At 36.7% G+C, this 10,919-nt stretch overlaps 1 long non-coding RNA gene across 1 annotated transcript; it reads right to left on the bottom strand.

The window, feature by feature from the left end:
* Positions 1–2,503: 2,503 nt before the first annotated feature.
* LOC113338207 lies at positions 2,504–7,981 on the bottom strand. The gene is made up of 2 exons (XR_003354673.1): positions 7,648–7,981; positions 2,504–7,214 (listed from the first exon to the last, which is right to left on the bottom strand). It is a non-coding gene; the product is annotated as an uncharacterized LOC113338207 (long non-coding RNA).
* Positions 7,982–10,919: the final 2,938 nt, after the last annotated feature.

Raw genomic sequence — 10,919 nt, 5'->3', positions numbered from 1 at the left:
AGAACCCATCCATATATATGTAATCCCTTTAACCAATTGCAGGGAACAAGGATGGATCAGTGGTGGATCATGTGGTGTTTAGCACTCACCACAGTGCGAAATTCCATTTCTAAAGAACTTCAAATTCGGTTGAGTTTAATAACTTGTGCAACATGCTGCAATTGACTAGTACCAATCCTTTCATTTTCCTGCCTGCTCAACCTAGTAGTATATTATGGAAATTTTTACCCACAAAAGGCTTCTTAGTCAGGGACTGTTACTTAGGGTTAGGGTTACTAAAAGATAGGCTATCAAATCTCTCCATTTTTCACAATTTCTTTTTTCTGCTGCTCTCAAATTCCTACTAAAATTTGATTCTTCATGTGGCAAATTATTCTACACAAAATCGGTAGTAGAGACACTCTTGCTGAGAGAGGTACTGTCACCTAAGGTCTTTGTGGCCTCTGCAATAATGCTAATGAAACATCCGCATCTCGTGTTGCATTCACTTTAGAAGTGTGGAGGGATTTAATTACAGTGGTTCCAAGATGGCAATGGACATTGCCTGGTACAATTACTCTTTTGGTGGACGAGTGGATCTAATTGATCTAGTTACTCTTCTGCTTCACGCGATACTTTGGTTAGTCTCGAAAGGACGAAACGATAGAAATTTCTCCGGCAAGTCGCAACCCCCTAAACAACTAGTGTGTAGTTACTGTAGTGTAAAAGGAGCAGTTTTTTCTTGGCTCAAGGTGTTCCATCCAGAAAATCTCTCTCTTTTCTGATCTAGTGTTGGGATAGCCTTTTTGATTGGCGACCACCGTAAAAAAGTTCCTTTCTTCTGTTGACTTGATGTGTAGACTCGAGAGTGTGTTATTCTTTAGTTCCTCTCGGCTCAGTTGATCTTCGAGTCTTTATTGTAACATTATGTGCGCTATTTTTAATTTTCAGTACATATCAAGAAAATTAGATTCTCAACCAACATCCTTCAGCCTTAAGGTGTACTCTAAAGTATATGTGTTGTGCCTTTTGTTGGTGTAAAATGACAGTCAGCCCATGACCTTTTCTACTTCTTTTATTTTGATGGGAGCACTTCTTTTTGACTGTGTAATTTCATGAAGTTATCCCTTATTCACTGATTATATATATTGTAAGTTTGCAACTGGTTATCAATGATAATACGGGGTAAAGAACCACTACAAAACAGAAGGCCTATTGGGACGGCCAAAAAAACGTCCCAAGAGGACAAAAAACCGTCCCAAGAGGTATTAGGGACCGTCCCCTGTTCCACCGTCACTAATACTATTTGGCCATGTTTTCTTTTTGGGACGGACATATTTTAGCCTTGACTTAAATATTTTATGACTATTAGGGACGGTCAGGCCATCACCGTCCCAAATATCCTTCATTAGGGACGGTTTTCTCAAAACAGCCGTCCCTAGAAGCTACTTGTTTTGTAGGGAACATATAAACGCGTGGTTGTTATTGTCAAGATCATACTGGAAGATCATAAGTTAATTAATTTGAATACTACGTATTTGGCAGAGTAAACTGCTATAATTCCTATTGTCAAAAATTTAATGTTTTCCGAAATTGGATTTGCCATATACAAGGATTCATGGAACCTCTATCCAGGACTTGCCATATACAAGGATTCATGGAACATATATCCGCTAGTCCAGATTTGAAAATTCAAATTGGCAGGAGAATCTTTACCTACTCTTATCTCATGGTTTACAAAATATATTCGTTGTTCCGGCATTTAAATTTTTACTTTTTGTCTTGAAATGGAGTTGCCAAATCAATCTATATTCATGAAAGACATAGCTGTCCGGTGATCCATATTTGAAAATTTGAATGGGCGGGAGAAAATCTTTACAAATTTAGGAATTAATTTACACTTTAGTGTTTTAGGCATTTAATACGGATTTGCCATAGAGAATGGTTCATGAACCCTGTAGGCTATAAGATGTGTATGACTTGGAGATGAACTATCTTGCGCATTGTTCCAAGTCAGACAATGGAACATGATGAACAAGAAAAGTTAGAGCACATCCTGTTGTTCACCATACCCATCAATCATTTTCTTATTCATCATGTTCCATTGTCCGGCTTAGAGCAAAAAATCTCTCTCCCTCACTACCACTTTCACTATCTCTTTTTTGGCCGACTGAAGGAATATTCTGCAGCACCCTTTCAAGATACGCTAAGTTACTTTCTCAATTCTTGTCTGCTTTGGCACACCCTTTTTTTTCCTTTTGGTTGATTTTTCATGTAACCAATAGGCGACCATTAGAAGTTATATTTATGAGTTGCTGAATTTTAATTTTTTTCTTAAAACAAAGAAACAGCCACACAGGTGAAAATAAAAACTAGAGCCCCGAGAACAACATAAGCAGAAACAACAAGACAGCTCAAAGCTAAGAGCCCCTACAAAACAAACACAACATAATCAAGGAGGATCGAAAAATAGCTTTTCCCAATTGGCGACTACTTCGTCAGAATGAATACTCGAGAAACCCGGTTCCATAGACGCCCAGTAAAAAGTTTGAATTTTAAATTTTTAATGTTAGCAATTATAGAAGAGAACTGCAGACTTTGGCCGTTGAAAGTCCGCTTGTTTCTTTCGATCCACAAGTTCCACATAATACTAGTGGGAATCTTTTTCCAAATTTCCTTCCCTAGAGGAGTAAGACCAGCTGTATTACAATTAGAGATGACATCCAAAATAGATTGATGTGGAGTAAGGACTACTCTTCTTGCACCATTTTGAAAGAAGCTCCATATTCTAGAGGCAAAAGAACAATGGAGGAACAAGTGATCGTTATTTTCTGCATGAGTGCCACAGAAAATGCAAGAGTTGGAATTGGCGAGCCATTAGGATTAATAAAAGCAGAGCCCTTTTTCTGTAAATTGGTGAGAGTTGGAGACGGTTCAGCACGGCCTGCCAAAGGAAGAATCCATGCTTCATAGGCCATTTCATCGACCAAATTTTCTTTTGGGGGAAAGAATTATCACCTGCCACCAAATTAACTTCAAGCGCATAGGCAGACTTCACCGAAAAAATACCGCTTTTATGACCCACCCAAACCATTTCATCCTCTTCGTCTTAATTAAAATGAACAACTTCCAACATAGGTAAAGCGATAAGAAGCTCCTGAATTTCATGATCATACAATCTTCTTCTGTTATTGAGACCTAAATCCCAAAAGAAACCACCTTCAGCAGAAACCCTCACATCTAGTAAGGAAATGTTCTTAGTACTTGAAAAAGCGTAAAGAGAAGGACAGAGAGCAGCAAGGATTCCTTCACTACACCATTTGTCTTCCCATAATCTAATCGAAGAACCGTGTCCAATTTTGAATTTGTATGTCCCCAAAGAAAGTGTTTGTCACTGAGTTGATGTGCCTCCAAATGCTAACCCCATATGGATCTTTTGTATCTTTTGTTCTCCACCTAGAGTTCCTATCACCATACTTTCCTGCTATCACTTCTCTGTTATTCCAATTGCGAATCCTAGGCATTTTGACGGCATCGGTTTCAATTTAGTCTCTTGGTTAACTTGATGTCACAGCAGTTTCATTTTCTTGGGGATCAATGATTCAATAAAAATGAAGCTCTAATTTCTTCTTAACCCAGGTATATATGACTCTGTATTTTTCAGTTGAGAGAATATTTCTAGATTTGAAAGCACGTGTGATCCCGAAGCAAGTTCATCATAGATTTATGATCTTTAAAAACTGAGCTTGATAGCATTACAGTTCCATGGTGGGAAGAGCTTCCTACACATTGGGTAATCGGATTTATGTTTCTTAGCTTATTTTTGTGTAATATGTATTGATTTAGTAAATACAATTTGTGATTTGAGAAATGAATTTTTTTTTTTTTGTTTTCTTGGGGATTGGCAGGTAAATGTAAGCATTGCTATCTTTCCCATGTCGAAGAAGTATAATGACGGGTTCTCTTCCACTGTTGTATTAACTAATTTAAAGGCTTCAGTCTTCTAACTCCTAAACCCCCCTCGAGAGAGAGGCTTGCACATAGACTTCAAACCAACCCAATGATGCTTTTGTTCTCAACATCGTTATTACTTGCGCACATTTCATTGAACGGTTAAGGATTTGTAGGTGTCACAAGACTGATGAAAGTAGGACATGGTATTAAATGATGCAAATGATGGTGCAGACATCAAGAATCTGAAACATGAAGTGGTATTAGTGGCGCTGAAAATGATAACCAAATCTACACATTTAATTTATTCTTTGGTAAGAAACTACACTTGGAACATGTGATTGGTCTAATTTTGGTAAGGGCATTAACTCTCCATTGGTTAGGCTTTCCAACCGCTTCCCAAGGAGCATCCTCTGAAAATTCTACAAAAACGTTGCGAAGAAGACAAAAGAATCTATAAACATGTGGCATTGCTGGGAGACTGTCTTTGTTTAAGCTATTGGTTTCGAACATGGTCCAATGGACACATATATGGGTCATGCAAGATTATGGAGTGCAAAATTCCTGGACTAAGCGATTTACCATTTTTACATTGATTAACTATCACTGCGTTAAACCAATTAGGTCTTTTGAAAATGGTGATATTCTACTGGACACATGGACGGAATTAATTGTATGTGATCTAATTGCTCAACTCAATTCAATTTACAGATACAAATCCTTATAAGAAACCTATCTGGGAAGCACATTGGCTTGGAAATAGTGGAGAGTTCAACATTGATAATAGACTTTGGATCAAGACAGGGAAGGATTTCCGGATAATCCGCCACGTCTGGTTTTTGAAAAAACTCTTGACGACTATAAAATTGAGACTTTGTCTTCTGGTTATCATAATGGAGCCTCGGTGCTCATGGTCTGCATGCATAATATCTTTTTACATGAAGAAAATTCTCTAAGTATTGGAGGAGTAAAATACCGCACATGTTAGTAATCACGCGAAGTAAAGAATACAATCTAAGCGAAGAGCATCGCACACAATAAAGTTGAGATGACGCACCAGATGATGTCAACAAAGTCACGAGTAAAGTGCGAAGAACTGTGCGAAGAGATATTCTATGCGAAGATGAGCGATTGTATATGAGCGAATGTGTCGCATAGTGATCCTGAAAATAGTGGGTTTCTTAGTTGTCATCCACTATGTAAATTCTTATATAAAGGAGAGAAATCATTACTTGTGAGGGAGTTCTGGAGTGAGTCTTGGTCAAGAAATAGAAACAGAAAGTAAATCTAGGGAAAATAGATCATTGTAATAGTTGGATCAATCTTTGTAATTCTATCTACATTTCATATAATAAGAAGATGGTTACCTAAATTCTCATTTAGTGATAGTGGAACATAATTGTAAGATTTATGACAACTACATTTTTGGCGCTAGAAACAGCTCTGGATGATAATTCTTGTTAATAGATCTGAAGTTCTTAGGGAAATTAAGGAAGAATCATAAGGGATCCATGAAGAGAAGACTCATACTAATTCAAGGAAGAGGCAGAGATATACAGTGTAATAACATAATTATAGTATCAATTTCTGAGGCAGATTTTCAAGCAACAGTAACAGGGAGAATTCATAAAACAAATTACGAAGGTAAGAAGATAGAGACGGTAGACAAAGAATTTCATTACAAGATTGAGAAAAGGTGAAAATTTCCTTTGCAGCGGATGAAATTCCAGAAGAAAATTTACAGCGAACAGATCCATTAGTAATTACGGTCACAGCTGAGCGAGAAAAAATTATTGGAAAACAGAGGGGATTTGAAGGATGGGCGATTGATAGAACATTGATAGATATAGGAAGTGTAGTTGATGTAATATTTTATCGCAAATTCAAAGAAATAGGATATGAAGATGCAGAAATGACAACCACATCATATAATGTTCATGGATTCAATAGAGAAATTACAAATCCAAAAGGAGAAATCGTTATGCGAATATTACTGGGAGAGGTTCAAACAAAGATAACACTGTGTGTGATTGACATTGAGTCACCATACAACATGTTGTTGGGACGACCATGGGTACATGGACTAAAGGTCGTAGCTTCAACATTACATCAATGTATTCCCTATTCCAAGCGGTATAGGTAAAATCAAAGGAGATGTTAAGGTTGTGAATACTTGAAATCAAATAGATGTGCGAAATTATGAAGGGAGAGCAAAGAAGCGAAAGGATCGATGGATAAAAGCAATAGAACAAAGGAAAGAAGAGGAATTTCGAATTTACATGATAAGAGCGAAAGAGGGAAAAGGAATACCAGGCGAAGAACCAGCGGAGGAAGGTGGACAAATTAAAAAAATTAAGAAACCAACACCTATGAGGGAACCAAAAGCGAATTTTACTGCAGCGGAACCAGCAAATGAAATAAATATAGGAACTGGAGAAGAACCAAAAATTTAAAGAATTGGAACTAAAATGGATAAAGAAGAAGAGGAAAAAACGATAAGCATTCTGCGAGAATATAATGATATTTTCGCATGGAGTATGAAAGAAATGTCAGAAATAGCTCCGTCTGTCGCATGTCATAAATTAAACATTAAGAAGAATGTAAAGCCGTTCAAGCAAAGGACAAGGAAGATTGCAACTGACTATCATCCTAAAATAGAAGCAGCATTGCAGAAGATGTTAGATGTAGGAATTATAAGGGAGGCAAAATATCCAGAGTGCATAGCAAATATGGTGGTGGTACCTAAAAAGAACATCGGAATTAGGATTTCCATAGATTTTACAGATCTAAACAAAATGTGCCCTAAAGACAGCTTCCCTTTACCCGACATACCTCAAATGGTGGAATCGGCATCAAGGAATGATATACTCACAATGTTAGATGGGTATAAAGGCTAGAATCAAATTTCTTTGACAGAAGAAGATCAAGAACACACTGCTTTCTTCGCACCAGGAGGTTTATATTGTTACACGAAAATGCCATTTGGATTGAAGAATGCAGGTGCAACTTATCAAAGAATGGTGCAGAAAGTATTCGAAAAAAATGGATACGTAAAACATTAGAAGTCTATGTAGATGATATGCTAACTAAAAGCAAAGAGGCGAAAGATCATGTTGATGATTTGCGATCAATATTTGAACAAATGTGAAAATTCAATATTAAAGTAAACCCAGAAAAATGTGTAATTGGCGTATCATCAGGAAAAATTTTAGGATATATTATATCCAAGGAGGGAATACAAGTTGATCCGGAGATGGTACAAGCGATTAGAGATATGCCACCACCTGCGACAGTCAAAGATGTTCAAAAGTTAAATGGATTGATAGCATCATTGGGAAGATTTATTGCAAGATCTTCGGACAAGTGTAAACACTTTTTCAATATACTAAAGAAGCTGACCAAATTTGAATGGACAATGGAGTGCGACAAAGCATTGCAGAGCATAAAATTATTTGGTAAACTTATCTATTATGCAAAAGGAAAAGAAGGGAGAAGAATTGTTATTATACCTAGCATCAACATATCATGCATTGAGTGAAGTACTGTTACGTTCAGATGAAGGTGTAGAAAAAACAATATATTACATAAGCAAAACCTATAACTCGGCAGAGAAAAATTACTCAAAAATTGAAAAGTTGATTCTCGCACTGGTATATGCATCATTCAAGCTTCACATTTATTTTCAAGCTCACAAAATTAAAGTATTAAAAAGAGTACCAATTGAAAACGCAATGAAGAATTCGAAGAGGTCAGGAAGAATAGAGAGGTGGAATGCACAATTAGGAAACTATGAGATTGGTTATGAAATTTTATCTTCACCAAAGTCTCAAGTTACCGCAGAGTTTCTTGCAGAATTTCCAATAGAAGAAGATGAATATGTAGAAGAAATGATGGAGGTGGATGAAGAACATGGAAATCCTAATGATTTATTAAATGAGCGAAATCCAAACAAATGAGAGATATTGGTGGATGGATCCTCCAATGGAGAAGGAAATGGAATTGGTATTGTATTCATTTCACCAACAAGAGCGATACTGGCTTACTCATTCAGATTGGACTTCGCATCCACAAATAATGAAACTGAATATGAAGCAGTCATCCATGCATTAAGGATAGCAATTGAAATAAAGATTGAGGATGCGCGAATAACTAGTGATTCCCAATTGGTAATTCGTCAGATAGAAGGCACATATAGTACCAATGAACCATCTTTGCAAAAATATAGGAAGTTGGTTATGGATTTAGCAATGAAAATTCCAAAAATAAGCTGGAGACATATAAGGAGAAAAGATAATAGACTTGCAGATGCATTGGCGTTCATACCATCAATGTTAGTAGATCTGGTTGCAAGGGATATAAAAATACAAACATTATTGTTACCATCTATAGAAAAGGGTGAAGTGCAAACAAATGTGATGATCATAGAGGATACACTAGAAGAAAATGTGAGCGAAGAGAAGGATTTAAGAACTGAGATACACTGTTATCTAGAGAATGGAGAATTGCCGAGGAAAAAAATTAGAAGCACACAAATTAAAGAGTTGTGCGACAAATTATGAATTAAGGGATGGTGTTATTTATAGAAAATCATTTCTTGGACCTTCGCTCAGATGTCTTACGCGAAAGGAGGGAATCGAAATTCTAAAGGCATTACACTATGGCGATGTTGGCAACCATAGTGGAGGAAGATCACTCGGATATAAAGAAAAAATAAAGGGCTATTACTGGACATATATGCATGAAGATGCAAAACAAGTTTCGAGGAGATGCGAAGAATGTCAACGTCATGGCAAGAAGATACATGCACCTGGGGATATGCTTAATACATCAACAATTGTATGGCCCTTTGGAAAATGGGGAATAGATATTGTTGGACCATTTATACCAGAAACGGGTCAAAAAAATTCCTAATTGTCGCAACAGACTATTTCACTAAATGGGCAGAAGTAAAAGCAGTTCAACATATTCGCGATAAATACATCTACACATTCATTTTTGAAAATATTATATGCAGATTTGGCATTCCTGCACAATTGGTGTCTGATAATGGGAAGCAATTTGAAGGCGAGAATATAACAATGCTGCTCAATGCGTTCAAAATATTATATGCAGATTTGGCATTCCTTTGTATCCTCAAAGTAATGGACAAGTAGAAGCTACAAACAAAACAATCGCATACAACCTGAAGAAAAATTAGAAGGGCACAACAAAGGATGGTGCGAACAAGTACATAATGTAATATGGGCTTACAGAACTACAAGAAGAGAAGCAACAAGAATTTCGCCCTTCTGTTTGACATATGGAGTTGAGGCAGTGCTACCAACAGAAGTTATCATCCATACCACAAAGAGAGAAGCTTGGGAAAAGAATTTAAGTGTGGATTTGATCTTAACAAAATTGGATGATTTGGAGGAAGTAAGAGAAGTCACTTTGCAGCACATGGGAAATTATCAAAAAAGGATAGCTCGAGAATACAACAAGCGGGTTAAAATAAGAGAATTCCAACCAGGCGACTTAGTGCTACGCGAAATTCTAGTGTATCAAAAGGAAAAGATGGAAAATTGGAGAAAAGCTGGGATGGACCTTATATAATAAAAAGAATAATTGGAGAGGGAGCCTATGAATTAATGGATCCTTAAGGACGAAATACAGGTCGTAAATTAGATTGACCTTGGAATAGGCAGTTCTTGAAAAAATATTATCCATAGCCACTTGCGAATCAACTCGCATGGATAAACAGTTAAAAGTCTGTAAGTTCATATTTTTGAACAAGAGCCTGTAATGCGAATATTTCTCTTGAAAGTTAAGAAATTTATAATAGCAAACTAAGACCTTGATACAAGGCTACAGAAAATGATATTTATTATCAGATTGACTAGGAATCCGAATGTGGCGTGCACCCTAGTTCGTTCATATGCAAGAGGAAATATAGTAAGACCTATCGCACGTCATAATTGGAAAGACCTAGAAGGAATGACTCAAGGGAAGGCTACACCGACCCCGGAACTTGAGTTGTGGAGATTTTGGGGTGAGAATTAAACGATAATTTCCATCCGGGAGAGATACCTTAAATTTTCAGTCTAATATAGTAATCTTAGATTGAGAGCCTAAGGTGAGAAAGGCTCTCCCAAGGAACGCAGAAACTCGATCAGGACGCCGAGGTACACGATTGAGACAAGAGTGTCCGGGGCGTGATAAGCACGTAAGTGCTACATTTTATACCCATGTTTATATTAACTAGGACTCGATATTTTATCTAATGACATAATTTTAGTGCTTTTTGTAGATAATACTCGTGAACCTGATCACCGGAAAAATAACTGCTAAATTGAGAGTTATAGTTGCGTTTACAATGAAAGGCACAAATGCCTCTCACGACACCAGCGAGAATTAGAGCTTAATGAAGGAACCGTGAGCATCCATGTCAATATTTGACCTGTATGTAGCACCACCATCTTAGCTACACATCACCACCAGGAAGTCATTAAGCAAGGCAAAAAGTTGTCTTTGCTGGTTCGAATTAGTCAGGCCCAGTTGGAGTTACAAGTTGTACGTGGCCTCATTATCAGCATATATGTCGTTAGTGGAATGTAAAGAACACAAATTTGGTTAAAAAGACCAAAATCAATAATTTCTGTGTGAAATGGACAGTTAGATTTTGGTACTGTTTAAATGGACAAAAACGTAAAAATAGGCAGGATGTAACCAGTTTCATCGTGCCCATTTTCAAATATTTTTTCTTATTTTTAATTTACACAGGATGTATCCAATTTCATCCTTGCTATTTTTTAAATTTAAGCTATGATAAAACCAGTTTCATCCTTACTATTTATTTTTTTTGGCCATTTCATGCAAATTATATTTTATTCGTCCATTTGAACCGTTATTTAAAAATATTTGTACAAATGACCCATTTTCCGTGTAAAGAAATGCTCATTTCTTAATTAAGCAGCAGCTTGAATTCTTATCGAAGAAAAGGAATCTGGAAT

This window comes from Papaver somniferum, unplaced genomic scaffold, assembly GCF_003573695.1.
Source record: "Papaver somniferum cultivar HN1 unplaced genomic scaffold, ASM357369v1 unplaced-scaffold_188, whole genome shotgun sequence".
Classification (NCBI taxonomy): domain Eukaryota; kingdom Viridiplantae; phylum Streptophyta; class Magnoliopsida; order Ranunculales; family Papaveraceae; genus Papaver; species Papaver somniferum.
This window is presented reverse-complemented; position numbering and strand designations above follow the sequence as displayed.